A 6,000-nucleotide genomic window follows, 5' to 3' on the forward strand; every position below is an offset into this window, starting at 1 on the left:
ATTTTCCTTTAAGGTCTAAAATCTATATTATCGCGCAGTGTTAATATTGAGCGCCAGCTGGTCAGGCAATTTCTAGACTACATGTCTCTCATTCATTCCATTTTCCCCTTTCAGATTCTTATACAACAGACTCATCTTGACTCATCCAGATAATTTTTAAAAAAGGTTTTGTTTGCTGAGTTGCAAAACTATGTAATATTTGACAGGGTACACTCTGACCTATTAAATGTTTGAATTAAAATAATCAAATTGTCAATACACGAATGATTTTGTTACGATAAAAACAATGTTTAACAGTCATCATGATCTTTATAAATGGTTAATTAATAGCTATCGTGATATATTTAAGTCGTCTATTAACAGTTTTCAAACGGCTATTTAAGTCATAATGGTCTTTTCAAAATAATAATTTAACAGTTATCACCATTTATTTAAATCGTTGTATAACAGTCACAATGGAATTTTTAAATAATTATTTAACCGTTTTTATATGACCTAAATCGTGGTTTATCAATCACCAGGACATTTTTAAATTGTTATTTAACACTTATTATGACCTATTTAAATCGTTGTTTACCAATGATCAAAGTCAAATTCAAATCTTTATTTAAAACGTTATTTACTAGTAATGATTTTAAAATTATAATCTTTATTTATGACCTATTTAAATTCCCCTTTACAAGGCATTATGACCTATTTAAATCTCCGTTTACAAGTCATTATGACCAATATAAATCGCTGATTAAAGGTCATTATGACCTATTTAATTTCCCGTTTACAAGTCATTATGACCTAATTAATTTCCCGTTTACAAGTCATTATGACCTATTTAAATCGCTGATTAAAGGTCATTATGACCTATTTAAATCGCTGATTAAAGGTCATTATGACCTATTTAAATCAACGATTAAAGGTCATTGTGACCTATTTAAATCGCCGATTAAAGGTCATTATGACCTATTTAAATCGCTGATTAAAGGTCATTATGACCTATTTAAATCGCTGATTAAAGGTCATTATGACCTATTTAATTTCCCGTTTACAAGTCATTATGGCCTATTTAATTTCCCGTTTACAAGTCATTATGACCTATTTAAATCGCTGATTAAAGGTCATTATGACCTATTTAAATCGCTGATTAAAGGTCATTATGACCTATTTAAATCGCCGATTAAAGGTCATTATAACCTATAAAAATCGCTGATTAAAGGTCAGTATGACATATTTAAATCACCGATTAAAGGTCATTATGACATATTTAAATAGCTGATTAAAGGTCATTATGACCTATTTAAATCACTGATTAAAGTGACCTATTTCAATCACTGATTAAAGGTCATCAAAACCTATTTAAATCGCTGACTAAAGGTCATTACATGACCTATTTCAATCACTGATTAAAGGTCATCAAAACCTATTTAATAATGTCGACGAAGATACATATGAAAAACAAATATCAGATTCGATAAAAATATATCTGATGAATTAATTAAATCTCCCCTTTTTAATTTAGGTATAGCATTAACGCCTTAAGTAGGAGAGAGAAAGCATCGAGGGGCGAAGTGGGGGTGGGGTGCGAGTTATTTTTAATTTAAGTAGTTGGTCATTTGCGTAGTGGCTCGCATTTGGATTCATAGGACGTAATTCCCCCTTCTTTAATAATAGCGTTTATGATGTCCCTCAGCTGACTCTCGCGGCAGAAGCGCAAATAAGGGAAGAGCTGGGGTTCTTCCTTTGGAATCCGGGGTGTGAAGCATCGATTTTGACCAGATAATGGGCTAAAGTAAGCGCGCTGAGAGAGAAACGCGGAGAAAGGAGGATTGCCTCCTTCCCAACAGCGGCCGCCTCTCAAATTCTCTCTCCCCTCTCGCTCCTCCTCATCTCCATCCGCGTCTTCTTCCCGAATCGTATTTGTACGTGGGGCGACATCTTGTGGCAGAGTGCGATATATTTTGATTCAGGAATTCATAAGACACTACTAGGAATGAGATACTCTTTATGCCCTTTTAACTCCTGTTTCTAATTGTCATCTGCATCCTCCATCTTCTTTCCAAATCCTTTTGTACTTAGTGCGACATCTTGTGGCAGAATGCGATATATTTTAATTCAGGAATTCATAAGACACTACTAGGAATGAGATACTCTCTATGCCCTTTTAACTCCTGTTTCTAATTGTCATCTGCATCCTCCATCTTCTTTCCAATTCCCTTTGTACTTAGTGCGATATCTTGTGGCAGAGTGCGATATAATTTGATTCAGGAATTCATAAGACACTACTAGGAATGTGATACTCTCTATTACCTTCAGACTCCTGTTCCTAATTCTCATTTGCATCCTCCATCATCTTTCCAAATCCTTTTTTAGCGCGACGTCTAGATGGCGCTACCATACATTATCGATAAAAGAGGGGGAATTTGGTTGTCATCAATTCTGACTTATGAGCGCCACCCAACCTCTTTCGTAATTCAACCTCCTAAAGTGGAATATCATCCTTGGTGTTAACAAAACGAGTAATCCAGGTTCGGCTGCATTTGTTTGGGAAGGTTCGATGGATAATTTTAACGGATAAAGCCTTTCATAGCTATTTTGCGGTAAACCAGGGCACACGAAGAGGAAATATTATTTAACGGCACTATACAACAATATCAAAGAGCCCATAGGACCGTAGTCCACGTGTACTACATCGTTGTCGTCGATCCTGCTTTATTAAGATTATTAAACTAATTTACTTATTAAAATAATTTTCAGTTGAATTTCTAAAACAAATAATGGTCGTTTTTGTGAAGTGTTTCATTGATATACAAGTTTATATGGTACCCGATATTTACGAAGCGGCGTACGCGATTTTTATGCCTTAAGCAACTTGTCTGGTCACACCCTGTACTGCGCTCTTCACTGCCATTACATCTCAATGCCATCTCGCTTCAACACGAAGAAGGCGTATTTGCGTAAAAATACCTACGCCTTTCGGTTTTTTTTTTTCAATTGAGGTGGATGGCTTACTTCATCCATTTTAACGTGTGCCTGACTACAGCGTTTTTAACCCTCGCTTCGGTTAAGAGTTGTCTTTACAATATTTCTTCCAGCATGGCCGCCGTAAGTAGGCACCTAGGAGCAGCAAACACATGCAGAACGCAGCTAGCCTTTAAACACGCTAACGCAGTGTTGTGTACAAATTTCATTGGATGAGCCTTTACGATCAACGTTTTACGGAAAGGGGGAAGACAATTTACGAATTTTCCCCTTCCGACGGCAGAAGGCGCTAAAGCGTCTAACCAATGAAAACTGTACGCAAGAAAATGCACGGCTTTTAACGAGTAGCGTTCTCCTAGTGTGGGGTGCTGTGTTTGTTGCTCTTGGGCCACGATAAAACAAATATTCCATAAATTAAGCTAAGCTTTCTGAACTAGTTTTTATGTAGCTCATTCGTCACGAAATACGTAGAAGTTCAGTTCAGTTTATGCTTAAAACAGGGTATATCGTCCAGGGCTTTTCGTAGTTAAACGTCATCGATACGTCACCCGTGACGCAGCAGCAACATCAAAACGAGAAGGGCATAGTTACTTTACAGAAAGGCCTATTATTCGTTTTCGACGAAAAACGTGGGAGAAGGGTACTTATCAGAGCACCCATGCTGCACCGGCCCTGAAAATATGTATCCCCTAACCCATTATCTTGACTGGTCTGGCCTTTAAGTATTACACAAGGTGTGTCATATTAAATTTGAACAAATCGATTTAAACGTCTTGAATTTAATTGCTGTAGTATCGTCCAATCACATTTTTCTGCTTTGTGTAGCCGGGCTTATCCCAATGATAGGAATATTTTAGTGGGCTTTAGCTATAAAGTGACCTGGCTTTATTTTTATATAAAGAACACGCCACTGAATTCGCATCAGAAGCTGTATATTACCATTGCTTATATTTGAACAAATGCCATTTATTCGAACACCAATAAATAGCCCTTATATATGCTATGTCAGTTAGGTTAGGTTAGGTAAGGATAGTAAATAATTAGGTGAGCTTTAAGTATAGGCCGGCTAGTAAATATAATATATTTACGCTTAGAGGTGAGGTTTGACTTAACGTTAGTCAATATACTTACAATGTTAGTGTAGGTTTAGGCCTAGGGACTGATCACAATCACGATTATTAGGACAACCACAGAAGATTAAATTAATTTTAAATAAGTCATGATCAATTAGATTAAACCATGAATAAAATATTTTATTGTGATTGAAAGTATTCAATCCTGGTTGTACAAGAAGCCTCTAACTCCCTATACCGCCAACGTAAAACTTATGAAACGAGTTGTTTTCGACACTGAGTACAGAAATTAATGCGGCCTAGGACTTGCAAATCTCATGAGCGCTATATTTAGTCTTTGTGGCGAAAAAGTAGTTTGCTCTCCAAAACGTCGGTTGGCAAACCTGAAACGTAAACGCGAAAAGTGGGCAAGGCTTAACATTCTTCAAAGTGTATTCATAGTTTGCAACGAAGGGAGGGGCCTATGGTCTCCAAGGAAACTGGGAGGGCGATCAAAAATTCAAACCATTTCGCGCGTAGCTACTAAATAGGTAGCCATTTTGTTGGTAATCTCGTCAAAGCTACAAAACGTATTAGATTTATGCTTTAAAATTTTAAATGGGCCCTAAACAAAGCCAGATAAGATTCTAAGCCCGGGTTATTTAAATAAAATATCAAATTACGACAGAAATATCTACGAAAAGAAGTTAACAAAGCTTATCAAAGTTAGGCCTTTGCGGTCATCCTTTTTACAATTACCTTCGCTATCGAATAAAATAAACAATTTTCGCTCTCCCTTGGTAATTGAACTACTCGAACAATTTTTAACCAGGCAGATAACCATTTTTAACGTGAAAATAATTCCTTAATCATTTGAAAATAATTAAAATCCGCAAACAGACGATTGAAACTGTTAACCCTCCCGTTTTACTAAGAAATCTACACCTTCAAAATGGCGGCAAAGAATCGTTCATTCTTGCTCAAATTAAATATTTATTCTTGGTTCTTATATCTATACTTGGAACTGCGTCATTGATGACGTAGGGATGCAAACTATGTATTGAGCAAATTATACGGAGATATCGCCTTCAGAATCATGATTATTGTTCATTAGTATGTATATTTATGATAGCAAATAATAGTTTGAACATTTATTACCTTAAAAATGGATAAAATACCAAGTTCAATCAAAACGAGGCGAGTCTGAAAATTTAAAATCCCCAGCAAAATCCTATGGGAATTCTAATTTCTACGAGCTAAAATATAAAATACCGTCGCAATTTTTCTCCGCTACTGCTCGCGTATGAATCATTTCAATGTTAGAAATTTTGAACATATGATTTCAGATTTCAAGTGATTTCAATATTTAATTGATTAAAGTTATTAAAGGTACTAAATTTACGTGATATCAAGTGATTTCAGTGCTCATTTGTACACCTCTAGTCCCAAAACGACTCGTTTTACGATTTTGGGCGAGTTAGGGGCTTGTCTTATTAAATCATGATTGAACTTATTAAATTGTGATTGAAATGGTTAAATCGTGTTTGATAGAATAAAATCGTGATTGAAATGATAAAATCGTGATTGAAATGATTAAATCGTGATTTAAATGATTAAATCGCGATTGATATTATTAAATCGTGATTGAAATGATTAAATCGTGATAGAAATGATTAAATCGTGATTGAAATGATTAAACCGAGATTAGAAGTGACCAACAGTACACCCTAAAGTAAAGTGACGTTAAACTATTTCTACTTTATATCGATTTTGGGTGAGTTAGAAGCTTGTGTTATTATAGGCTTCTGGTTGTACTTATTAAATCGTGATTGAAATGATAAAATCGTGATTGAAATGATTAAATCGTGATAGAAATGATTAAATCGTTATCGAAATGATTAAATCGTGATCGCAATGATAAAATCGTGATTGAAATGATAAAATCGTGATTGAAATGATAAAATCGTGATTGAAA

Source organism: Leiobunum rupestre, chromosome 11 (assembly GCF_980474605.1).
Source record: "Leiobunum rupestre chromosome 11, qqLeiRupe1.1.hap1, whole genome shotgun sequence".
NCBI classification, from domain to species: domain Eukaryota; kingdom Metazoa; phylum Arthropoda; class Arachnida; order Opiliones; family Sclerosomatidae; genus Leiobunum; species Leiobunum rupestre.